A 27,177-nucleotide genomic window follows, 5' to 3' on the forward strand; every position below is an offset into this window, starting at 1 on the left:
CTAAACACATTGGCAAAGCAAGTGAACTGTAGTGGGATCCCCAGTTAGGGCAAGGGCCAAGGCATGGTGGTGGTGTAACCTCTCCTATATTCTGGTGTCTTCACATACTCTCCTCATAAAAGATCTATCCTTTCTACTAAATCTTTGATTTCTCTCTGCAACACAAATGCAGGAAAATTCCCAATAGAAATGAGAAGGGTTTAATTCAGTGAAATAGTCTACTGAAATAGTGGAAGGTCTCCTGTTTATGGGAACGTCGAACCAAGCTGCTTTATAAAATGCTGATCTGCAGCTGCAATTGAGCAGAAGTGTGTAGTGTCAGACTGCATGAGCAGTCTTGCAGGTTTCAGGTCATTCTACAGCTGGAAGGAAGATACAGTGTTTTTTTATTATTATTATTATTTTTCTGTTACAGTATTTTAGGCCTTTTTTCACCTATGTAAACAGTTTTGTGAACTTTGAGAATGGTCCTCTATGCATTAAGACATATTTGCTGTTGAAATGTTAAATCAAACCGCAGCTTGAATATTTTTAAAGGTCATAGTCACTGAAGTAAAACACACAATGCATACACCTTTTTTTCACTTTTTCTGCCCTATATTTTTTAACACGGAATCCTGCAGTATATAGACAATGCTGCAACTAAAATGCGTAGAGTGAAATCTAATTTTGTCTTACAAGAAATGTAAAAGCATGGTATGTTTGCTTCTTCGATTTACCTTTCATAGGTGGTTAAGAAGATAAGTACAAGAAAAACGTTAAGATTTTTTTCTTTTAGAGAAAGCTCAGGGCTGTTAGTAATTCACCTTTCCAATACTTTCTTCCCCACTTTGAGACTCCAGGGGTGTGTCTGGAGCAAATGAATCAGTGGCTTAAATGAAAGCTGGTCTGGGAATGCAGTTCTGCAACTGGGTCTGAATGATGTAGCAACTTCCATAGCTGTAGGATAGCAGCTCTAAGATGCTCTAAAGAAATGCTCTGGCTGCTACAGCAGTAAAGCATATTCTGCAGACTACGTTAGATAAACAGGCATGCTCTGCAAACATATATTATTAACTTGTGTTGGAGTGATTCTAATTTTAGTTATATCTGGTAATCTGGCTACAGGTAATGTATTAAATCCCATCATAATTTGTCTCTTTTGGCTGTCAAATATATGTAGATATAAATGTTTACAATATTTGAAATACTCCTAAGTGCCCATCTATTTATAAAACAGTAAACCAGTAGAATTTCATTGACTTTGACACAAGTGCTTTTGGATATACTGTGCTCTTACTGTGCGTTCAAGACAACGAATTGCACACTCAAATGGGAAAACTCATTCAGTAAAAACATCAAGATGTAATTGCCCCATGTATTTCTACTGCAAGTGACGACTGCAAAGCCTGAGAAAGGGTCAGAGAATTTAAAAGCTTTTGCTCAGGGTAAGGTCTTAGACATGTGGACAGACATTTAGTCTTTCAGCATGGGGGCACTGATGGCTACAGGGCTGGCATTGCTTCTGTCTGCTAGAAGGTTTCAAGTATCCATGGACTTTTGGTTCATAGATCCATCATCACCACATAAAAAACAGGAGGCGATTATTTATTCTTCTGTTTAATGACTGTTAGCTCTTGGCTCATTAATTTTAAGACTAATCCATCCATCAGCCCTGTGTGTCTTATATCACATAGATGTTTTTTCTTCTTCTTTTGCCTTATTTGCTAATATAAAAGAGACGATAGTGCAATTATTTCCTTCAAAGTAATTAATTTGAATCTTAATTAAATAAAAAGCACTTATTATTTTTTTTCCACTGTAGCTGATGAAATTAAAAATTTAATCTTCCATGCACTCAGTAGGAACAGATTTCTTATAATTTGCATAAGTTTACATTGCAAAAAAAAAAAGACAAAAATTGCAGAATTTCATGTAGGCGGAGATTTGAAAAGCATTAATTTTATTTCTCATAAGGATGAACTCAGCCTGCTGTGCTATACGATCATCCACTGTCAGCAGAGATTACTGCAGTTGCTACTGTGAGTTTAGAAGAAACTATCCAGCGGAGTTTAACCTTGCATGGTGCTGGATCTTTTCCAGCTCTCCTTCATTCCCACTGCAAGAAGCACTCAGCACCTTCTGGGCCTTGATCAAACTGCTTGTAATTAAGGACTAGGGTCTGTGTTCCCCACGTCATTTAATTATTTGCCCTCTCTTCTTTTATTTTGGTTATTTCTACTTGAAGCAGACAGAATACGAAACAGCAAATGCTGGACCTGTGCCTAAAAGAAACTACAATCTTTGTGTTAGCCCCTGAATGCATTCTAAGTGTATTCCACTAAGTCTTTTTCTTAAGTAATATTACTTTTTGTGTCTATGAGGAAGTAATTAACATGCTTATGCTCTGAATCAAAATCATTAAAAAAACAAACCCAAAGCGAAACCACAACAGGGCTTTGTGGTGCCATAAATGACTAAGTTATAATTTATTAATTTGACAGACTATCATCTAGGCAGTATCCAATTCTGTAATTAGAAGTTCTGCGATGTAAGCATCTGATAACAGCAGAACATTAATATGCATATGGCTCTACACGCAGTGTGTTTCAATAATTCAGAAAAAACAGTGTGTAAGTCATCTGTAAGGATGCTGATAAAGGCAGTCAGGAGGAAAACCACCATTTGTTTCTGCAGCTGTGGGGATGCTTATTCATCAGAATGTTTTCGTTCTCTGAAAACACAGAAATGATGCATTCAAAACCGAGTACCTCCTTGACTCTTAAAAGAGGGTTTTGCACATTCTAATGTATAGATGTAGTCATAATTTTGTGATTTGCATGTTTAAGGTGTGATTGTGAACAGCAGGACTAGCTAACAGAAATAATCGCCTTATGTTTTTCAACAGGCAGCTGAAATATTTGGAATATTTTTTCCTAAAATTTAATTGAAATTTTAATGATTTAGAATCATTTCACTGAAAGAAGAATACTGTACAGCCTACTTAGAAACAAAAATAATTTGTCATCATGCAAAAAATCATTAACGTGGAGTGCTACAATCTGGGCAACATCAAATTATTGTAATTAGCACTTCTGTGATGTAAGCACCCAGGAACAACTGAGCATCTGTGTTTTGCCTATTTCTCTGCATTTTTATATATTTCTTCTGCTGATAAAACCTTTCAACTCTTCTGAATGTCCACTGTAGCTCAACTCCCCCAAAATGTGATTATGCGATAATTTAAATTTACACAAAGTCACAAAGAGTGCCAAACTGCTGCAGTTCGGTGACGAAATTTATAAGTAGAGCTCCCGAGCCTCTTGTCACTGATGTATCTTGTGTTTGATGGGGCAGCAAAATGAGTTGTGTGAAATACACACTCCCCTGGGTTCTGCACAAGTTGCACTGTTGCTGTCTGCTGGCAGTAAAAGTGGGAGGTCATTAGAAAACCAGACGCTGTGGTGAGTGACTCTGGGTAAGCAGCTTTTACTCTGGGTATCATAAAAGAATTGAAACCACTGCTGCTGTGCAGCAACCGTGCCCTGACTCTTCATATGCTCAGTGGCCGTATAGAATAATCGCAGGGTAATGAATAGATGTTTTAAACCCATTCACTGTAAAAACATATGGGGTGAGGTGTAACGCAGAAGGCAAAATATTTCAAATCCATTTAGCCCTGAGTTAAGATTTGTGTGTGTTATGTGACTTTTCTCCCAGGCAGAGGGGAAGCTCTCCTTTTACCATGTACGCATATTTGTCAAACAAGGAAGACATCTCTTGCCCTTTCTTTCAGAGTGGGTTTTGCTGAGCCAGACCTTCCAGAAACGCTGAATGGTGCAAACCTGGCTACTGTGGCTGAAGCTAAAGCAGCTCATTTAGGCAAAAATAATAGTAAGTTTTAGAAAACTGTGGTCTTCTTGCAGTGTCTTATTCATGATTAAGACCTAGCTTGGAGAGGAAGGGAAACAGGGAATAATGCAGTTGCAGAATCATTAACAGAACGTTTAGAGACCTTTATGTAGGAAGGCTGTGGTCCTCCTTCCTTCCCAGGAGATATGTACAGAGGTGCCACAACATTGATTAGCCTTGATGATGCTTTGTCTCCTTGGTACCATGACTTCAAGAGGAATGGAGGATTTCACCTGGGTGGCTTGAGATACTGGTAGGGAGTTGGAGATGTACCTGAGTCCCTCATGACACATCTTTATTTGAGCAAGGCATGTGCTGTGCCCATCAGCACAGCAGGGTCTGGGTGTGATGTGCCCACACATGTATGCTGCTCCATGTGTTCCAGCAGGTTGTCAAGATGTCAACATGGGCTGGGGGTCTCAGCCTGGTCACTGCCTCCTGCCTAGAGACCGTGCGCAGCGGTAGAGAGAAGTAGGGGTCAGCTGTTTATGAGATAGCATGCTATCCACCTCTGCAACAATCCCTCCCCAAGTCAAGGGTGTGTTGCCTGAAATCACATAAACCCCACGGCTGTGTGGAGCACACCCCTCAGACCTCCTCTCAGAAAGGAGGATAAAGAGATATATAGAGATATAAACAGAGGGGAAAGGATTTTGCTGATTTTTAAAAACATCTCAGTGTTCTTGGAGCTCTGTGTGTTGTTGGACTTATCAAAGTCTTTAGCAGAGGAATGGGTAGGCAATAAGATTAGGTGTTCACAAGTTTGCCAACAACTTCTGTCAAAATAAACACTATTATTGTGTTAACAGAACAAGAAGTAATGCGTATGTATTGTATAGAAACATGACTATATTTTCCCTGCGTATTGCAACAACTCTTGGATAAGGAAAGAGCATAATCATTTAATGACACATGTGTTAGTTATAATAAATATGTCACATTTTCGAAAGAGCCTTAGCGATTTATAGGTCTAGATTTCTTTCTGTAACAGCTTAAGTTTCTTTGGAAATCAGTGATACTTCAGGTCTGAAGCTACTTGTATGGTTTTTAAATTATGTTCAATTATTTGAAATATAAGTGATTTATGGATAAAAAAATAATTCTGAATTAAACAGGATTTCAGGCTAATTTTAAGATTATTCTGAAGTGTCCCTAAGTCTAATAAGCTAGATATTTAAATTTATAGTTACACTCATGAGTATCTTAATATACTCGCATAAGTGTGCATTTTTAATACCCGTTTGAGCTTATGTTTCCAGTGTCCTTAATAAAAAATATTTGATATGTTCTGCCAGAATTGTTCCCCCGCCATGCAGATCATTTCACTTCATTAACTGCTTTTAATGTTATGTGAAAGGCATCTTTTCTTTTTTGAAATGAAATAAGTTCTTATTCTTCACAGGATTGAGTCCTTCCACTTTCTAGGAGAAAGGCGAAGCCATAAGCCAGACGTCACTTGGGATGAGGATATTCCTGTTAAAGGTCTTCATTTAGATCAGGTGTGTAAACGTCTTTCTCACAGCCTTGGTTAGTGCTCTCATCACAAAGACCTCTCCAGGACCTTGTTCATTCTTGTATAGAACTGGGGAGCTGGGGAGGCCCTTGTTTTGCAGTTGGGAACTACAAAATCTTTGCTTGATTTCTAGGAAACGCTTTAGAATTTTCAAGCAGTGCAGTGAAGAACCTCCAGCCAATGTTTGTAGCAGTTGCTGTTGCCATAGCATTGCCTGCACACTCTAATTCATTTCTAATGTGTTCAAACACAATGTGCAGGGGGCACTCCTCTCCTTGGAAGATCTTTTCCATGGAATGGAGGAATGGTCAAAAGGCGACAGGAGAACAATTTATGTAGCAGACCAGCTCAGAATACTGGTTTGCCAGGCTTGGACCCTACTTATCATGTCATTTTGTTATCCATGGATGTTACCTGAGGAGCCACATGGAACGTCTCTGCACAGAACTGAGTTTTTTACATCACTTTTTATCCCCCCATATCTTCAACTCATTAACAAATACTGTTAAAATCCGAGAGAGGTCTTATAGCCATACCTATAATAGCAGAAGCCAGTGGGCAATCTTTAGACACTGCTGTTTCACTTGTGTTACGCTTGTTGAGCAGTCCGTGGCTCAGTGGCAGCTCGTATGGCTGTTAAACTGTCATACTGGCTGCCACTGAGCTGTGGTTTGTTTACCAGGTTTGACAGTCCTTGCTTGTGGAGCTCAGTCTGATGTAAAAGTGAATATTCTTTTCCACTTATAAAAACTGCTCCCTTGAACATATTTTCCGGGACTGCAAAACTGTATACGTTTGTCCGTTAGATTCACCAAACCAGTGAATAAGATGTTTCTTGGGCTAAAGGGAAACTTTTTTTGCCAGTCTGCCTGATTTTGAGCAAGGAACTGATTTCAGATCTGCATCTTAGGGAAACGTTCCAGCTGCAAAACTCCTGAATGCTCTGCAATAAGCCACTCAGTCTCTCCTTTTGCAACTGTTCTACTTGCTATAGCAAATATGTGAACATAAATCTGTCAATTCTGAGGAGAGTGCTTCAGTGGAAAGGCTTTTGAGAAGATAATTCTCATCCTGGAAAAGATTAATAGCAGCGTGGAAAGAGATGCGGTAATTTAGAAAAGACAAGGTGCTATTTCATACAAAATATGTCTATCTTCAATCACTTTAAAATTAAAATAAGAATAATAAATAACAAATATATCACATTGGAATATTCCAGTAATTGCTTTGTATGTTCAGGATTATTAGCAATTTTCATGGTATTTGCAGAGATAATATTTTTATAGATGACAAAATATAGTTTAAAATGAAATTCTAAACAACACTGCAGGGTGCTAAGTTAGAGGAAGTCAAACTCAATGGCTTTCCAGATCTTTATTTTGAAACAAGTCCTGTAACCAAGGGTAGTTACACTTACGATCGTCTCTTATGTATGCATAAATATCTTGTGAGGAAATTTGACATTAATTAATATTACAGGCTTTTATCCTGTTTCGTTGTCATTCCGAGAGAGAATACAAATAGAATTAATTTTGCTGTTCTGCTGCAGGGTTAGTAAATCAGAATTAAATGATCAGAAAGGTATGCAGCTTTCTGAAGCAAACCAGCGTTGTTGTTAGGTCTTGTTTCTCCCCTTTTTGACACACAGTTTTGCTTGGCATCTGGCTGTCATTTTAGCTGCTTATTTAGCATAGAGTTTAAAATAGTTTTGAACGGCTGGATAGATGTTCAAGTGTGATTGAGGAGTTGGTGAGTGGTGGCTTAAAAGGTGATTGGCTATTGTGAACACCAGAGTGATCAAGTCCTGCTTTACTGTTCAACAGCTGAGATAATTTTGTGTATTAATGAGTAATTTTTATGCTCTTTATGATATAAAGGAGGATAGATGGGAGAGAAAAGATTGTGTGCATGCCTTTATTACTGTAGAAGTTAAGAACTAGGAACTCTGCTAGTTACAGATATAGAAGCTTCATTACAGAAGCACTTACTGCAGATTATAAACTCCAGTGTAACTAACAATTAGATGATAATTTTCAAAATGCAGATAACTCAACTTTATGGGAAGGGAATGAAATAAAAAAAAAATACAGATTCTGAACAATCTTATTAGAGAAGAGCCTTTGAGGAAAATGTAAGCCTGAGTTTAAGATTACAGTATTGTATGCTTCAGTCCCTGAAAAAAATAAGGAAAAGAAAGGAGAAACAAATATATTTCAAACTATGATTACATAACCTCCTCAAGTAGGAAGAGATTACGTGATCTCAGGAAGTATCTTGCCAAAGATGGTGAGACCAACCAGCTGAAAGCAAGGCATGTTAATAGTGCCTTTTGGGATTCAAAAAGGAGAACAAAGGGAAACAGCTGAAGATTGTGGGGCCAGAGATGAACAAAAATAACCAGATATGTGTTTTGTAGTGACTGGAAAATGGTACCACCATGGAGTAGGTGCCATCAGTTATATGAGATGATTTCTTCACGTCATTTTTTTTTACCAAAGAGATTCATGACACCTATTCTGACCTATTTCGATGAAGAATGGACCAGACGGTGAAAAGATGGACCTAAACTGAGCACTTTTAAAAGGCAAAATGTGCAGCTATGTATGTTATAAATGGTAATGTAGATCAGTAGGATCCATTTTAAGTCTGGAAAGTCAGGAGACTGAAACAATTTAGCTATACATACGGAATAAGTTGTTGTGAGAGTTTGCAGCTGCTGGTGAAAAAAAGAAACATCATTAACACACTAAAGAACAAAGCAACTATATATTGGATATATGCAGTAGTTTAAAACTCTTACATTTTGCAAATGATGGGTAAATCAAGCGGATTTTTCCAGAGATCTGCTACATTTGCTGTGGTTCCAAAGATGAGTGGAGATCACTGTGAGGGTATAGCAGGGCGATTCTTCTGTGTGTGTATACTGTACTGTTGGGCAGGCGTGAAAGCAGCCATATGAGTGGTGGGTTCCATAAACCGCTGTTTGATATATTAGCATTAAGCCTGTTCAGGTGTTTTTTAATTATTATTATTTTCCACTGGAATGTACAGTTTTTCCTGAAGATGTGTCAGTTTTAAAGTGTAGTTCTAACTAAATTTTACCATTAGTCTTGGACTTGCATTCCATTGAATTGTTGAAAGCTGGCTGATGTAGCTGACATTCACAGGAGCTTCATAGAAGTGGAACGTTTCCCAGATCTGGTCTCATCTCCTGTTGTCCTTAAAGATATATGGAATGCAAACTTGCATCCTACAACTGTCATCTCCACTTCTCTGTGTACCATGGTAGAACTGATGCTCTGGAACACCCTCTGTAGTACAAATGTCCTAGTGCAGACAGCTAAGCCCTATGTTCCTAAATGAAACTGTGTTTCACCTATTATTGGCAGGACAACCTTTGGCATGAATTGGATTCCTTCTGGTAATGTTTATCCTGAGGTGAATGAGCAATGAATGTGGATTCTTAAAATAAATGTGGTTAACTGAAACATACGTTCCCATCCTAGTAAATCTCTGACATTCAGTCCAGTAGTTCCTGTTGTGCCTTTCAGTTTCTTCACTCAAAAAGATTTCTGATGGGAAATTTTCAGCTGTGGTCTGGAACATGAATAAATGACAGTGTACCTTGTTGCAGAGCTGAGTTATAATAATGAATTATAATAATCTTTTCCTACTGATTGATGAGCACAAGATAAATTCCTTCCCTTCTTGGTCTCTGTTCACTCTGTTCCAGGCTGTTAGTCAAACAGTATGATGTATTTCACAGAAGACATTTTCATCATCACCGTACCCTCCATTATATAAATTGCATAACCTTTGCTAAAAATAGAGAAAAAAAATTTAAATGCTGTTTCCAAAATGTATGTGTAAAATGTCTTTGTCATATTTCCAAGGGGAATTGCATAATTAACAGATCCTCTCCCCTGCAACTTTATCTCCTCCATTGTAGGTATGTTGGTGTGACATGGTGAAGGACTCTGGGTGATACCTTGGCAACTCCTGCCCTTACATTTTGCACTCTGGGAACTTGTCTGAAGGTGAGATTATTGAGTGTTATTTGCCAACTCCAAACTGGTCTCAACTCCAGACAAACTTTAAGGTAAGAATGGAGTGTGAAGCTTAAGAAATCTGTTCCTTCATTCAAAGACAGGTGCAGAGCAATGAATTGATAAAAGACAGCTCTAATTCTCCTGCTGGTTTGACTTCAAGGAGGTTTCTATGTTACAGCCTTCCAAGCAGGTTCTCAAGTCTAACAGTTGCAGGGCTGCAGCCAAGTCCTCTAGCCAAACCTGCAAAAAGTCAAATGTTCTGCGTACATTGCCCTTTCTCGCCTGAGCTTCTGTGGAATGAAACCCAATGCACAGCTGCAAGATCTTGAACCTCTTCATCCTGGCAAATGATTCAGTCTGGGTGGTAGCTGACAGCTCAGTTTATATCCCTAGTCAATGCACAACTTCCACCTTGTTGTGCCTCAGTCCTTATGGGAAGACCAAGATAATGTTTTTCTAGCAGAAATTCTTTACTTGCCTGCAACGACTTAACTTTTCAGCTAGTGTTGAACCACCTGCTAAATTGCACCCTGCATAAAAATGGGCAGAAGTTTGATCATGAATGGTTGCTGCAAGATTGGGAAGTGAGGCTGCATAATGAAATTAATCATCTTTGGGGTTGTACATAAGGCTAACTCATGTACAATCAAGAGTCTGTGCCTTGTTCTGATCCACAGGAGTCAGGACTGTGCCTGACAATGGTGTGCCCTACTGGGAAAGTCTTCGGCGAAGTTAAGTTCTTAAATGTATCTTTTTGTGTCTCCATGTAATGTTATCTTAACAAATGCTTTTTAATAGACTTTTGACTGGATATAGGTTGGGTAAGTTAAATTTTGGTACTTATTATCAGTTACACTGAATAGCTGTATCGACTCCTAATCAGATGTGATTCTTGTATGTGGATGGTGTTTTGCTTTCGTCCAATATTTTTTAATTTTTTTTGACGTAATTCCTGAAACTATTTCCCAAAGAAACTTTATGTGTGTTTGGAGTGAGAAACACCCCAATTGCAGATTGAAACACAGATATATCTTCAGAATAAGAAAGTTTGAAGCCCCCTTTATCGCAATATGTAGGAAGCTTTCCTTTCAAATGCAAATGTAAACGCATCAATTACAAACTAGCTGCTATCTTGCAATTTATGAGGTAAATAAAGATGAAATGAAATAAAGTGGGTAGTTTATGTAAGTTATTGTCAGCAGTGTGTTTAATAACTACCTTACACAGATGAGAGATGCATTTTATAAATCATAGATGCTGTTCCATTATGCTGCTTCATTATAGTACTCCCAATTTTTTTTTCCTGCTTCTCTAAAGGCAAAAACTTGGGTCCAAAAGAAGTAGAAGTGGAATTGTTCTGCCACAGGAATGAGTTACAGATCTGCTGTCTCCTGAGTTAGTTTCCTGGGGTTCCCTTGCCAGTTCTGCCTGATGCTCTAGTGGTCCTGTGCAGGTCCTGCTGCAGGGCAGCTGCCTTTCCCCTGGGAACTCACTGCTTGTCTGCATTACAGAGAGCAAACAGGGGTGAGTCATGGAGTGTACTGGAACTAAAAAGCTCTGAACATGTGATCATGTGAGGTTTGAGGGGAGGTATCACTCAGCCGTTCTGCAAAGAGATCCAGAATAGCTCTCTGGCAAATCCCGTGTCATTGTTTCCCCCTGTGCAGTTATAAAAAGGGATTTTGAGTTTGACTTCAAGCGTACACATGAAACAGCAAGTGAAGTTCTGCTCCGTCAAAGATGATGGGAATACTCTGTCAGCAAGAAATCACAGCAAAAAGGACTATTTTCTAAAGGAGTGAGATATTGCGCCAAAATAACTCTATAGGATTGCTTTGGTGGTCTTGCAGAATTTTTCTGGTAAAAACCCTGTCCTTCTGCAAGTTACCACTGGAGTAGAACAGAGGCCATGGTGTTTATACACATACACGTATATAATCATAGAATCATAGAATCATAGAATGGTTTGGATTGGAAAGGGTCTTAAAGATCATCTAGTTCCAACCACGTCCCACTAGATCAGGCTGCCCAATGCCCCATCCAACCTGGCCTTGAACACCTCCAGGGATGGGGCATCCACAACTTCCCTGGGCAACCAGTGCCAGTGTCTCAGCACTCTCATGGTGAAGAAATTCCTGCTTATGTGTAGTCTAAATCTTCCCCTCTCCAATTTATCAACATTTCCCCTAGTCCTATCACTACAAGCCTTTGTAAAAAGTCCCTCCACAGCTTCCTTGTAGCCCCTTTCAGGTGCTGGAAGGTTGCTATAAGGTATCCTCGGAGCCTTCTCTTCTCCAGGATGAACAACCCCAACTCTTTCAGCTTGTCCTCGTATGGGAGGTGCTCCAGCCCTCTGATCATCCTTGTAGCCCTCCTCTGTACCCATCCCAACAGTTCCATATCCTTCTTATGTTGAGGATTCCAGAACTGGACACAGTATTCCAGTTGAGGTCTCACAAGAGAGGAATAGAGGGGCAGAATCACCTCCCTTGACCTGCTGGCCACGCTTCTTTTGATGCAGCCCAGGATACAGCTGGCCTTCTTGGCTGTGAGTACGCACTGCCGGCTCATGTCGAGGTTCTCATCAATCAGTATCCCCAAGTTGTTCTCTGGAGGACTGCTTTCAATCACATCATTCCCCATCCTGTATTGAAACCGCAGATTGCCCCAACGCAGGTGTAGGACCTTGCACTTGGTCTTGTTGAACCTCATGAAAGTCACACTGTCCCATTTCTCCAGCTTGTCCAGGTCCCTCTGGATGACAACCTGTCCTTCCAGTGTGGCAACCGCACTGCTCAGCTTGGTGTCATCTGCAAAGCTGCTGAGGGTGCACTCAATCTTGCTGTCTATAGTCATTGATGAAGATATTGAACAGCACTGGTCCCAGTATGGACCCCTGAGGGACACCACTTGTCGTGGATCTCCATCTGGACATTGAGCCATTGACCACTACTCTCTGAATATGACCTTCCAACTGATTTCTTATCCACTGAATCATCCACCTATCAAATCCACACCTCTCCAATTTAGAGAGAAGGGTGTTGTGGTGGACTTTGTCAAAGGATTTACAGAAGTCCAGGTAGATCACATCTATCTATATATAAACTTTTTTTTTTCCCGATCAAGACTGGATGCTGGATTTCCTACACTGGCAGTCCCTTTTCCCTAGGTGAGTTCCCGTTTTATCTTCTACTACAGGGTGAAACTGTTCTGGATTTTTCTTCAAGCTGGACTGAGTTAACCAATTTTTTATTTCAAGAAAATCTTACTTGGTGTCACCTGTTGGTGTTTTAGTCCAGAAGATGTGTACTGAATTTCTGATGCCTCCCAAGCTTGGAAAACTCCCTTATGTAGATTGCCTGTGTCTCCACAGAATCTAGAAAGCTCATAAGCTTTCATCACAAATCTGTTTTGTACTCCTGTCGGTAGGTTCATTAGTGGGATGAGACATGTGAGGTAGTTATGGAATTTCACCCTGGCTACTGCAAACTTACCCACACATAAGACAAAAGTGTTAAGAAAAATCTGTAGGTTTGACAAAATTTCCTTTGTCTTGCAGCTGTAAGACTTTGCTATGGGTGACATTGTGAGTGTGCTTCTCACCCTGTCTCTGTTAAACCCCCTTGCTGAGGTCTTGATCCCCTTTGTTTGGGTGTTGTCACATGAAAGCTAGATCTTCTGGATGGGCTTTGGCCTCCTTCTCTTGGCAGTGTGACTGGACACAAAACTTTGTTCTTGTGTGAGGTAACTAACAGCTGGAGATGGGGCATCTGACCCCTGGGACCTACCCTTCCAGCTGAAAATTGCAGTTTTGCAGTTCAGCTGGTATCTGACTGTGCTTAACCCTTTCCTCCCCACCGGCATCAGAGCTTTAGCCCTAGTGCTGGAGTCTGAGTTGGCATACTTGTGTATGTCTAATTTTTACACTGAAATGAATCTTGTTACTCATTTGGGCTCATGAGACTTTTCCCTTTCCTGTCCTAATGTGCCTGCAGTTCTGCTCAACAATTGGTTTGTCTTATAGTAAATTCATTCACATCCAAGGTGCTGAGATCTCTAAAATGTGGCAGAGAGCACCCAGGCATGCAAAAGGACAAGTGGTGTCTTTCTGCAAGGGAAACCTTCCACACACAGTACTTCTTTTACAGAACAAGGTTTCACTTTCAAGATTGGAAGAAGCTGCTTGAATATTTTAAGGATGAATCAGTTTCATAAAGACTTTGAGAGAGTCGCAGGTCTAGACCTTTGTTATCCTACTTAACTGTATCACAAGTAAGAAGTGGAGAAAGTTTTCTATGCGTGAAACAGTAAAACAGGGGCTCCACTGCCTCCCTGCTTCCAATAAGTGTGTTATGAGCTTTTGGTAAGTTTATTGCAATATTAATAATGGTATTTGTTTAAAAATATCCTGACATAGCTCTGTCTGCTGATTGATTTTGATCTTTAGTTTTGCTGGAGAAGATCATCTTACTTGATCTTACTAAGGAAAGGCTCAGTGAGACAACACCACACTTACAAGCTTGAGAAGGATAGTCTTTTCAAGTGGAGATGATTTGGAAATGAAAACAAGAGAAAAGGAGGAAACCCTTATTTTTTTTTGAAAGAAACAGAAGAGTAGAGTGAAGAATTGAGTTCCTAGGAAAGGCTGAGAATGAAGGAAATAAAGAAAATAGTCTGATATGATCAAAGGATCTAGTCTGAGGCAACCAAACTCCTACTTTGACTGAACAGGAGCTGGGACAGTGCTGGATTTCGATGGGAATGATATCTTACATGTCTAAAAAGATAAAACCATAGCATTCAAAAGGACAGATAAAATGTGACTTTCAATGCAAGAGAGAGAATGCAGACTGCTTGGTAGCTGTCTGTATTTATTTTGGACTTGTTACTATGTCAGGAGATACCATAAAGAAGGTTATGGCATATAAAGTTTTCACTACACTGAATCTCCTTTTTGCCTGAAAAACTAATTTTGTCTGAAATTCACCTGAAAAGTGGGTTTATGACTTCTCCTTGGTGTCTTCATTTCCTTCCCTGAACTACGTAACACTGGAAGCTGTTATAGGGAATTCTTTGTGTTGATGTATTAGTGATGCTTATTGTGCATGCCTTGTGTTTATCTTGTATGAGGAGTGGGCAGCTTCTTGGATACTTTTGCTGAATTCTTTTCATGCAAATCCTAGACCTGTTGACAGTATTTTATGCCTGGAAGAAGTTCTGTAAAATATTTTGGTAAATCTATTGCTCTTGTAGTTTTATATTTTGGCTGAATTTACAGGTTCTACAATCATTCAGAAAAGCTGGAAAGGACCCTCCTTCCTCAGTTTATTATCTGTGAGTAAATGGCTTCTGAATTCAGTGTCATGAGGGAGAAAATGCTAGCAGGCTTAAGAGAAATGGCACATCGAACTTGCATCTTGCTGTGATCAGTGATTTCCACCTGTAGCTGATGAACCCTTTTTTATCCACTTGTGGAAGGATTAAGTCAGAATAGAGTGGCCAGGGGTCCAAAGACTGTTTGCAATACTTCTTTCCACCTTTTTTTTTCTTTTGATCATGACTTCTATGTCCTAAATAGTTTTCTAAATATGCTGTCAGCTCGTTGTCTCTGAATCATGCAGGCACCACTGGAAGAATGCAAGAATCTGTTACAAAGTATCATGTTGTAAAAAGCTCCAACTTTTTAAATGGTTGCTCTTCCAGACCAGTAATGCTATACAGAAATAAAATTTTAAATTTCTTGGGTATTTTATAGATTCATAATACTTATTCACAATATGTTTTTGTCACACCTGAATACTTAAAGATGATGAATTTAATACAAAAGCATTTCTGTTAAAATACTGTAGTACACGGTTCATGGATTTATAGTGCTTTTAAATATGCAATAAATGTTGCTGTCTTAAATGGGATTGTTTTATAAAGGCTTAATGCCTTTGGCTGTGATTTTCTTTGGCCAGTGCTTCCTACTAAGCAGCCACCTCAAACAGAAGATCCACGTGCTACTTTTCAGCTTATGTTTCTACTGAGTTTGCAATAAACTCTGAAACCTTCTGCAAAATCCTCAGACTAAGTGGTGCACCTTTATTGTTTTAAGTCTTCCCTCTAATGTATCATCTAACATTCATGTATTATTCTTCTTTCTGCTCTAATATAATGCTTAAGGCAAAGGCACAAAGTTAATCATAGAATCATAGAATAGTTTGGGTTGGAAAAGAGCTTAAAGATCATTTAGTTAAAGATCATTTAGACACGTCTCACTAAATCAAGCTGTCCAAGGCTCCATGCAACCTGGCCTTGAACACCTCCAGGGATGGGGTATCCACAGCTTCCCTGGGCAACATGTGCCAGTGCCTCACCACCCTCACCATGAAGAAATTCTTCCTTATGTCTAGTCTAAATGTGCCCCTCCCCAGTTTATACCCATTCCCCCTGGTCCTATCCCCACAAGCCTTTGTAAACAGTCCCTCCCCATCTTCCTTGTAGCCCCTTTCAGGTACTGGAAGGTCTCTATAAGGTCTCCTCGGAGCTTTCTCTTCTCCGGGCTGAACAAGTCAAAGTCTCTCAGCCCATCCTCGTAATGCTATTGCAACTTTTAGGGACTAACCTAATGTTGAGGGCAAGGTGGTTTAATCCTGTGTGGAGAAAAAATTGCAGAGACGTTTTTTCAAGACTTCTTCAAAAAGAACATGCACATTAAACTACAATCCTAATGGCTGGCAGGCACTTGCCTTACTCATACTTCCAAGCCAATTTACGGCTAATATGCTGTCCCAGAGCAACTCCCTTATGGTTTCCACTCTGTACCATGCTGCCATTAGTTTTTTTTTTAAAACCTCTTTACCTTTTCCAGCCTGTGAAGTAGCCAGTCTGACAATTAGACTTTGATGGCACTGAAGAGGGCAGCATGGAAAACTCAATCTCTCTCTCTCTCTCTCTCTCTCTTCCTCCCCCATCCTTTTTCACGGTGTTTTTCAATTTTAGGTGGAATAACACATTTTGCTTGACTTCATATGGAGTACTTCATTTTGCAGGCCCTGCTCTATGTGCTGATTTTCTCAGGTTCACTTCTGTGGTACTGAACTCTCCAGCAAGAACTATGTGTGAAGTCAAAATGTTTTTCTCACAGTATACGATAATGCTCTGAGATGTCCAGAACTTAGTGAAACACTAACATTGTGCCTGATCTATTTTTCTGCACTGCTAACCTCTTTCCTCAAGGAGTTGTACCCAACAAGTGTGTTGTGTCCAAGGAAAGGTCAAAAGTGTACAGGATCCAGGTGGTGGAATCCAAACACCAGGTATGGGTGTTTAACTGAGAAGCTCTCGGGGTAGTCTTGCTTCTGAAAAATGAATATACTACTGGTATCAAAATGACTTAAATCCACTTCTATCAGTGACAGCTCTGTTGTTTCAAACCTGTAAGTTTTCATTACTATGAAACCAGAAATATTTTCTTAGAGCAGCATGAATTTTCATCCTCTCGCATTTCTCAGTTTATTGTTTCTTCCAAAAGTTGTTCAAACATTCATTTGCCTACATAATTAGATCAAGCACTACAATATTGAAAAGAAACATCTGAATCGCCCTTAAATTTTAAAGTGGAAAACAAATGAACATGGAGCAAGATTACCCTTTGCAAAGCTAAAGCACTGGTAGCTTTCCAAGGGAATAACAAATTATAATGATTTTTTGGCAGGCAAAGAAAACTGGTTTCTTCATTTCAGGGGGTAACTGTTCCCTGCATCCTTGGTTTGTTCAGTTCCATTTGTCATCTACTTTTGCCATGCTGTTTGCTGCTAAAATCATTCTTTTATCTGAGAAACACTCTTGAACAGCTCTATAGACCTACTAGTGAGCATTAAAAGCATGCTAGGAGAATTCTCCTTTTTGTAAAGCTTCAGGGTGGTTTTCTGTAGCATGTATTTTGCTAAACTCTGCAGGCTTAAGATCAAGGGTCTACAACCTTCTGCCAAAATACTTGCAATCTATTTCAGTCTGGGTTGCATCAGTAGTTGGTAGCTTGAACATGGCTTTCTGCTCAGGGCTTTTTAGCCTTTGTAAATTTTAGAGCAGTGATATAGCCTGAGGGTTATTTCTCATCTAGAAGACTTCAAGAAGTCCCCAGAAAAGGCTATAAAACTGTTTTAAAAAAACACCCCATCCTAAAAAGCCAAAACAACCTTATATTCCCATGTAGGTATACATGAGAAGGGTAAACAGGAAGAAAATATAGATTCATAGCATAATAACATAAGGTTCATCTCAATGAACATTCAAAATTCATTGTAGCTTCCAATATGGCAGATGGATTATCTTTTAGAGCAGACAGGTAGTTAATCTTATGAGGAGCGGCTGAGAGAGCTGGGGTTGTTTAGCCTTGAGAAGAGGAGGCTGAGAGGAGACCTTATTGCTCTCTACACTACCTGAAAGGAGGTTGTGGAGAGGAGGGAGCTGGCCTCTTCTCCCAAGTGACAGGGGACTGGACAAGGGGGAATGGCCTCAAGCTCTGCCAGAGGTGGTTCAGACTGGATATCAGAAAAATATTTTTCATAGAAAGGGTCATTGGGCACTGGAACAGGCTGCCCAGGGAGGTGATTGAGTCACAGTCCCTGGAGGTATTTAAAAGATGGGTAGATGAGGTGCTCAGGGACTTGGTTTAGTGGTTGATAGGAATGGTTGGACTTGATGCTCCAAGACGTCTTTTCCAACCTGGTGATTCTATGATTCTATGATTCTTTCAAGTTCCTGGGCACTCTTTTACATGTCATTCTTCAGGACGACTGGAAATCTGAAACTCTGCCATGTGTGCTGGGGATTCCCTCCTGTATGACATTGCTTGCTATGGAAAGATGTGACCACATGGGACTGGTCTGCAATAGCAATTCTTCAATAACCTTTTCCCAAGTTGACTTTCTTCAGAAAGGGCCATTAGCATGTCAAACCACAGTGGCAGCATGGGCAGGGGGGCTTGGCAGTGATTGCTTAATGCACTTTCATTTGACAACTAAGGTTGATTTTTTTTTTCCCTTAACAATGGCTTTTTGAGGTAGGCAATCTCTCATTCACTACCTCAGAGATAACTGTGCTGACCATCTGTAGGAGGTCTGGTCTCACCTCACTGATGAGAATTGGGAATGGAAACAGAAAGGAGATGGTTCACTGTAAGTGTTAAATAGCTGTCTCTGAAAAGCCTTTTTTGTCCTGGGTACTTCAATCTGTGCCTGGAAATGAAACTTTACCCCTTCCCCAAGACTCTGGCATAATATAGAAAATGGCCAACAAACCCTCTGTCCTCAGCCTGCTTTGGGAGCTGCTCTTCCACTCTTCCACCACTCTTCCATCCTTTCATCTTATTGGATTTTGTTTTTTTTTCTTTTTGAGGTGAAGAATGCTTGTTTTTATCTTCAAGTAGGTGAGACTTTGTACATTTGTCTGTTCATTGTCAGAAGTACTTCTGCCTTACATTGTCACTGCTGTATCATATCATAATGGACATTGTGGTGTTGTGTATTGCCCAAAGCTCTTCTGTCTTTGTCATCATCAGCATCATTATAGTGCCTTTCTGTTGCAACTATTTTATTGCTGCTGAAAAATGAAGATGCAGAGCAGTGGCTTAAAAGCCAGTTGCATTCAGATCTCCTGATGAGTGTCTGTCTTCAATTTTGTGACTTAAAAAGGAAGAGTCATTTTAGTCTTGTAGCAAAAATGATTCACTCTGTGATCATCTTAACAAAGGAACATATGCCATATTCTCTAAAAAGGCACAAACTCCTTTTATAAGGGACAGAAAGCACAAGATAGCTTGTTTTAAAATTCTTTGAGACATGCAGGACAATGAGGTATCTGAGAATAAAGTTATGGTTTGTCCCTCTGAAAACCTCTGTCCTCACAGGAAAAAACCCCACTCACTCCTGTAAAATGAATCTGGAACAAAAGGTGGAAATGATCTTTTATCTCAGTGCTGTGAAGGGGCTTTAAAATCTTGCATTAAGGTCCCTGTTGTGTCTGACTTAACAGGCCGCAAATGCAGCTCTCCAGACTTCTATATCAAAGTCTGGAAAAAAAAGAAAAATAATAATTCCTTTGTCCCCCCATCCAAATAAATGTTCAAACACATTGACGGAGTCAATCCTAAAATTTAATTAGTATACTGCTGATCCTGACAGGACAGGCTATTTAAAAATTGACAAAATGTTATTAAGGTTTTCATTTTTAGAGGAAGGTGAACTGGTTAAAATCTTTTGAATTTTTTTTGTCTCAGTTTAATAAGAAAATGTCTTCCAAAGTGTTTGTGTCTATGTCTTTGTAGAATAGAATGATTTTGGTTAAACCTGCCCCTAAAGGCTTCTAAAGTTCAACCTGGAAATCATGGTCAGGTTTGGCAGATTTACTTATCCCAGAATAACAAATAGGCCAGTGGCTTGCTGTGCTCGTACCTGTGGTGAATAACTTGGGGTTTTGGGTCAGAAGAGAGGGCTGGTATTTTGTTTTCGACATGGATATTTTATTTTCAACTTGCTATGCTGATGGAGGTAATGGTTTTCAGATTCTGTCTTAGATTAGACTGTCCTCTTGCACTGGCGATGTCTGTCTGGTCTGGAAGGGAGTGCGTGAACCCATCCTACATTGATGTGGGGTAATGTTTTTAGCTCTTTAGAATACAGATGAGTGACTCTTCATCGCTTTTAGTTTCCTAACTGACTGTCAGCTGTGGGCTTGCTGTACAGCAGTGTGGTGGTCCCCCTGCTCACCTGTTCTTTTAGTCACTTTCTAAACAAAATCTCCTTTTGACAATAGTTTCTTAAGGCATACTGAGCTTTCATCTCTCCCTACAGTGTAGAGTCACGTGTTTCTCTAGGCTTAAGATATATTAAATTTAGAGTGATAATGTTGGCTCCATGACAACACCAAGTATTTACAGTCTCAGAGGAACTGATCCTGGTAACGCATCAGCCTAAGAAGACAGGTGCGGCACTGCAGTGAGAAATGCCAGCAGCCTGTGCTCATCACTGAGGTCACAGCTTCCCATAGATGCATTCCTGCTGTTTGTGTGCCAGTTGCAAGCCTGCAAATACATCCCCCAGGGTCTACACTGACACTCTCAGTCTTTCAGTGTGCAGCTCCTCAGTGTGAATGAAACCATCTCCATTTTGGCAAAATTTTCTCTGGTGATTTCTTTCACACCCTCAGTAAACAGCTTCACATTCAAGTATCTCCTTAGATGTTTCACTGCCTGATTACTTTATTTTTTCTCCATCGGCATGAAACTAACAGGCTAATGCTGCGGTGATGCTGGTTACTGTCATGTACAAATGGGTGATCACAGAGAAGAATCTCTTACCATGGAGTTGGATGCTTCCTGCAGGAGTGTTCTCATGGAAGACGGACTAGAGGGGAGTGCAGCGGAGTGTCATCCTGCTTCTCCTGCATCCTCAGAAATGAGGCACTAAAGGCAACCTGATTCTGAGGAGGCACTGTCTATGCTATCATGCTGTTTTCTGTGCTGAACTGAGAGCAGCAAAGTATGTTAACATATAGCTCAAAGTGTTGATACATCTTCCTGGACTGGAGAAAAAGATGTCTCTTACTTCTACATTCTTCTATAATTTCTTTTTCTTTTCAGTTTGTCTTGAATGTTTTGGGTGTGAAGATCTGTTGGTTAAGATTTCCATATGCATTTCTTTTCATATTATTTTTTTTTCTTTGTAAAAAGCTGACTGGAAACCCATGTAAAGAATGAGACATTCGTAAAGCCAAAAATTGAATGCTCTTACACTTTCGGAAGCTTTAAACACACAGAATTGTAATACTGAAATGCTGCAAGCCTGTGTAGATTTACCATTGACTCACTACCTCCTTTCTTATGACACACAGACAAAGCCTCACTGACCAAATATCACCGAAATAATATCTTCGGATAACTTTGCTTTTTACATAAGCACGTTTTTAAAACGCTCAAGACAATAATGAAAATTTGCAGTGTGTCTCAGAGCACAGGATAATTCTATTTTGATTACAGAGGGTAGTACTTCATTACTGAATGCTCAGAGAAAAGTGCAAAAGAAATCTGATTTTCATGTTATAATTAAAGTGAATACAAAATAAAAAAAAATCACAAGTTTGAATTAATAACTGGGGAAATATTTTGTTTATTAAAAAATAGAAAAGATTGAAATACAAGAAATGAAATAATGGCATACTGTAAATAATTAATTCCTGAGAAGACAATATGATTGGATGTCCCTAGATTCATTTTTGTGTGTCTGTTTTTTCTGTTCACCCTGTTTTTCCCTTTCCTTTTCATGTATTCATTATATGACGTGTCCTTTTATAGTCAAAATGATCTGGGGTTAAATTGCTTCAGCAGCTAAGTAATAAATTCCGTGTAAGTTTCTGTGCAGTAGCGGACAGCCTCAGAAACGATATCTAATTTTTATTCATTGCCTGTAGAATGTGAAACGGGTGTTTTATGCAAATAGTGCTTTTAGTTGGTTGAAATATTGATTTTACTAATGTGCTTTCCTATTTTCTGCAGATAAAGTATTGGCTGTCCATATCCAAAGTACACTACTACATCTGAATGTCCCACTTTTAGAAACAAAAATATTAATGCTACAGATTGTAAAGTACACGTTTCTGTAGAAGTATTTCTTGAACTTTTTAAATTAGATTTTATTCTTCTTCAGATTTTAATAGAAGTTTTCCCGTCATTTATAACAACAATACTGACCTAAATATAGTTCTGATCAGTGATTTGTATTGTTGTATGCAGGAATACAGAAATATTGACAGGGCCGAATAATTTATTTTTAGCTTAAAACAAGTAAGCTAAACTTCTGGCAAGAAAAATGACATTGGTCTGTCTGCAAGTTTGTTTTCTACAATTCCTTCTTCAGAAAATATTTGTAGGAACTTACAAACAATTGCAAATTTGGGTGTTACGTTTATTCGGTCTTGAATATGTTGTTTCAGAAGAAATTCAGCTGTCATCTGAAAATTAAATTAGACTGTCTATAAGGCACCTGTGTCTGACTTTGCTTATTTTAAAGACAAATTTCCCACACAGACCTTGCACAGCAGACCTTACAGTAGAAATAACTTCTATACGAATATCTAGTTTCAGCCAGTCAAAATTCTGTAGCACACTTACTGAACTGAAAAAAATTCTTCATCCTGTTCACTAAATAAAGCAGGCATCTTGAGGAGAATTCAATTACATCACTTAAACTTATGAATATAGTACCCAGGAGGCTTGACTGGAGACTATGTAGATCATCCCAGTTTTGACATTTTTTATGTTGAATGATTTGATCTGGAAAATAAAATAGTTGTGTCTCAATTACATTATATGGAATTATTATTACTATTGTTTCTATTGACTTTAATTTGTCATTCAGGAAAAAAACTCTCCAAGGCTGGTTTCTCCCTCTATTCCACCAAATAGCTCTGATACACGGTAAGAGTCAAATGTGGTGGGGATGACAAACAAACTACTTGTACTTTACATTTTTCAGGGTTTTTTAGGAGGACTAGGCCGACAAAGTTTCTTCCCCACACGATATCCTCAGTTGAGGACACTGGGTGCAGGTACAGAATTTGATTTCCACTCCTCTTTTCCATCAGGATGAGGATTAGATAGACACCAAATGACTCTTGTTTGAGGTATGTCGTACCTATAGTTGTGCCAGTGCTTGGCACACTGGGAGATTATCTTCATAGTTAAAGTTGCTTGAAATTGATGACTGTAAGGTTTTCCAGGAAAGCTGTTCTTTTGCTCCTACTGTTCCTTAGGTGACAATGGAAGTTATTTCAGAGAAAAATTCATTTTTTTCCAGCATTCATTTTGTGGGGAAAAGTTTCTTTCAAAATTCCTGGGAAGCTTTGCATAGTTTAATCAAAAGCAAACCAACCCAAAGCAAAAATAAATATTAGTTTAATTTTGAAATGTGTTGAAATAAGAAAATCAAAGTGGCTTAAGTTATGCTTCTGCACTGAATTTGCCTTTATATTCCTGGTAGAAAAAGACAAGGTAGGTCAGTTATTCTGGGCAAAAGGCAGAGTTTAGGGTTCTTCCAGGCTAACTGTTTTAATTCAAAATGTTGAAAAAAAATGAGAGAAGTCATCAGCCTTGATTTGTTTGTGTAACAAATGTAATCTACTTGGTAAAACTCTATTTTGGGAGGCGGAACAATCTTTGACCTTCTTCCAGGAACATATTGGAAGTAGGGAAGAAAGGAGAGTCTTTCTCCTCTTCTAAATAACAGCTATGTGGATTATTAGTAACATGAAAGACCAGTCTGCACATCTAGTGCTCATATTACTTCTAAGTGCTCCTGTATGGCAATTAATTTACTAATTGTTTTACTGATTTTTTTTGATTTGGGATCTGTATTTTAAGCAGTGAAGAAAAAGAAATCTGTTGGTAGCACACTGCCAAGTTGATGCATTTTGTTATCTTAAACTAAACAGCTACTTTAAATGACTTGTCTGCTATTGCAGACATATATCCAGCCATAGCTGGGTGCTTTTTGGGTCCAAAAGAAAGAGCTCCTGCAGGCTGCGAAGGCCTCCAGACTGTATGCTTGACACCTGTGGTGAGTTGATGTTGTTGGCTTGAGTGGCTCTAAGGTCTCCAGGCTAAAGCTCACTTGAGAGCTGAGCTGTTTCCACCAGGAAAGACCTGAGCAGGGAAGTAACAGATCAATACAATACAAGGGTAAGATAAACTTCATTGGCACGTGGTTTTGTAATGGATGCAGTCTCTGGTCTTTGTGTGATACAGAGCATATTGCAAGAAAATTGACGTGAATTTAAACAAACAGCAAAGGATTTACCTGCTGTTTCCTGCATATGCCTTCTGTCTTATACTGCTACAATGCGATGCGTGGCCGTATTCCCTGCCAGATGGGGTCCTGTATGAGCAAAACATATAAAACCACTGAGGCTGCATTAGAGCATCTTGCATTCTGTGAATATGATTTATCAGCACAACTTAGCTTGACTTTTAGAGCAAGAAACTGGAAATTAAAGATGGATTATTGATTCCCTGTTGTTTTCTCATCCAGATTAATTCTGCTGTGCACCAGAATTCTCCCTCAGCACTAATTTTAATTTGGGTCAGAGTCCTACAACTGCAGGATAACAATGCGGTGTCTATGCAATAGACAGGCATAAGAGAAATCTGATGATGTCTCAGCCCTACCTTGCTGGCTTTTTACAGAAGTGGTGTACAATATTAGCTTTACACCATTCAGGGAATTTTCCTGGGACTTAGTTTTCCAGAATGATAGCTCATTTTAATGAGAGAAACTAATATGGCATGTGTGTATTTTGGGATCGGCTCTGACAAATCCAGCTGGTCCAGGTAACAGGCAAAGAAGAACCACAGCAATAGACTTCTGAATTTCATCTCCTCTCTTTGCTCTGCCTACCCCAACTTGTATGTCTGATTCTCCATGAATTATGGCAGTTGATATCTAGTGGTCTGGGGCAGGCATGGCACAAAAAAGTCTCTTTTTTTGATCAAAATCCACGGTCCTTCCAGCTGCAGAACTGCTGTTCTTGTGGCAACTCTGAATTTAAAAAGACAGATAGGTTCTGCTATAAAAATCTCAGGGCTGGAAAATCTCCATACTCTGTAAACAGAGATGAACTGTCTGTAAGACTGCTATGCCCACCTTCCCTTTGAACTGGCAAGTTTGTGCGGAAAATTTCCTCTTTCAATCTCTACCTGAACAACACATTTTTATGGGTACCAATATGAATAATAGCGTACTGCATTCTTCAAGAATGATGAAATATAAAAACGTCTGCTTAGAATGAACTGTAAAATAAACCAGCCACGTTTCTTGGATCCTCACCAGGTGTCTGAGGTTCACATTCCTCTGCCCAGTCTGGAAACCGGTTTATTCAAATACACAATGTTTCAAAATTGATGGTGGGCTTTTTGAAAAATGTTTTTGTGAATATTCTCTGAATTTATGCAAGTCAGTCATTAATTTTATTTATCTCACTGGTTTTACTACTTCTCCAAACTGCAAGCGCATCCCATGACAAGCACATACTCCTTATGTATTTCTTGTCATGTGCGAAATGTGCCCTGCCTGGCCCTTGAAATCTGCAGTCCTGCTTCTAGTTGACTCCAAACTGCAATGCTGTGCAGAGCGTTGCTGTGCCAATGGGTCCCTGTGCTAAAAGGAGATGGCCTCTAGGACAAGTTTTATGGTACAGTTATTCTCTTCTTCAGTAATCTATGCAAAGTGCCAACAGCTGATTGATTGATTGATTTTTAAATGTTAAAAGGTTTAATAGTTCCTTTGAGACCTATAGTATCAACGTAATTCACAGTACTAGCCTTAAATTAAAGTAAACAGATTCTTCATTCTGCTTAAGGTATCTGAGTTCCAAAGGGATTTAAGTACTAATAACTCCCTTTAAAAATCCTGAAGTTATGTGATAGTATTTTATCTAGACTTGGTTTTTTGGATGCTAAATTTAGCCATGGTTTAGGATGTTAAGAATAAGATCTGTTCATTTGGGAACTGTGCACCATGAGATCTGCAGCACTCTTACCATCCCAGGCAAGTACTCCTTTACTCTGCCTCTTGCATCCCTGCTTCTCAGGATCCCTGCTTTCACACTAGACCTGTATTTCTCTGCACTATGGCATTGTGGTAAAGCCATCAACAACTTGTTTTAATTTTCACTGAACAGACTGGCCAACTGAGTCTTATCTCACTAAGACTTTTAAAATTATTACCTATTTTGCATATTTATTTCAAACTGTGATCCTGACAGGCAGGTTGCTGTCACAGTTTGTCTGCTGGGCAGGAAGAAATTCTGCCTACCAGATTCACAAATAGGAGTGGGAGAGGGGTGGTCTGTCAGGTACTTGCCATGTTTCACATCTGGCTTATTAACACCAGCTTCAGCTGATTAGACTTGAATTTGATGGTTAAGGAAATGCCTTACAGTTGTACACCTGTGCTACAGTTATACAGGACTGGTGAGAAGACAAATAAGGAGTTACATCCCCAAACTGATGGTGCATGTCTGGAAGCATCTCTATTCCAAACCTGCCCCTCCTTGAGCAAAGCAAGGCCTGAGAGAGCTGTCTTTGAGTTGCAGGATTGTATTTAGTTGTCGGTTTCCAGATTGCCTGAGTGACTCTTAATTATGCAAATATATAGAAACACTTGGTTGGAAAAGACCTTTGAGATCATCATGTCCAACCAAACCTGTCCACTACTAAATCATATCCCTGAGCACTTCATCTACATGTCTTTTATATAGCTCCAGGGATGGTGACTCAACTGCCTCCCTAGGCAGCCTGTGCCAGTGCCTGCTAACCCTTTCCGTGAAGAAATTTTTCCTGATGTCTAATCTGAATCTCCCCTGGTGCAACTTGAGGCCATCCAAGAGTATTGAAGGAGCTGGCGGATGTCCTTTCCAAACCCCTATCCATCATCTTCCAGAGGTCCTGGCTGACAGGGGAAGTTCCACTAGACTGGAGGCTGGCTGATGTTGTGCCCATATACAAGAAGGGTTGCAGAGAGGATCCGGGGAACTACAGGCCTGTCAGTCTCAACTCAGTGCCAGGGAAAGTCATGGAACAGGTGATCTTGAGTGCTATCATGAAGCACACGCAAGAGAACCGGGTGATCAGGCCCAGCCAACATGGGTTTACAAAAGGCAGATCTTGCCAGACTAACCTGATCACCT

General features: G+C 39.5%; 1 protein-coding gene across 1 annotated transcript in view; it reads left to right on the top strand.

The window, feature by feature from the left end:
• The first annotated feature begins 5,294 nt into the window (after positions 1–5,294).
• Positions 5,295–27,177, top strand: part of OPRK1 (opioid receptor kappa 1) — an 82,889-nt gene continuing 61,006 nt past the window's right edge. The window contains exons 1-2 of the mRNA XM_054060673.1: positions 5,295–5,390; positions 9,354–9,503. The gene's annotated coding sequence lies outside the window, so the exon portion shown is untranslated. The remainder of the gene's footprint in view (positions 5,391–9,353; positions 9,504–27,177) is intronic.

This window comes from Cuculus canorus, chromosome 2 (assembly GCF_017976375.1).
Source record: "Cuculus canorus isolate bCucCan1 chromosome 2, bCucCan1.pri, whole genome shotgun sequence".
Classification (NCBI taxonomy): domain Eukaryota; kingdom Metazoa; phylum Chordata; class Aves; order Cuculiformes; family Cuculidae; genus Cuculus; species Cuculus canorus.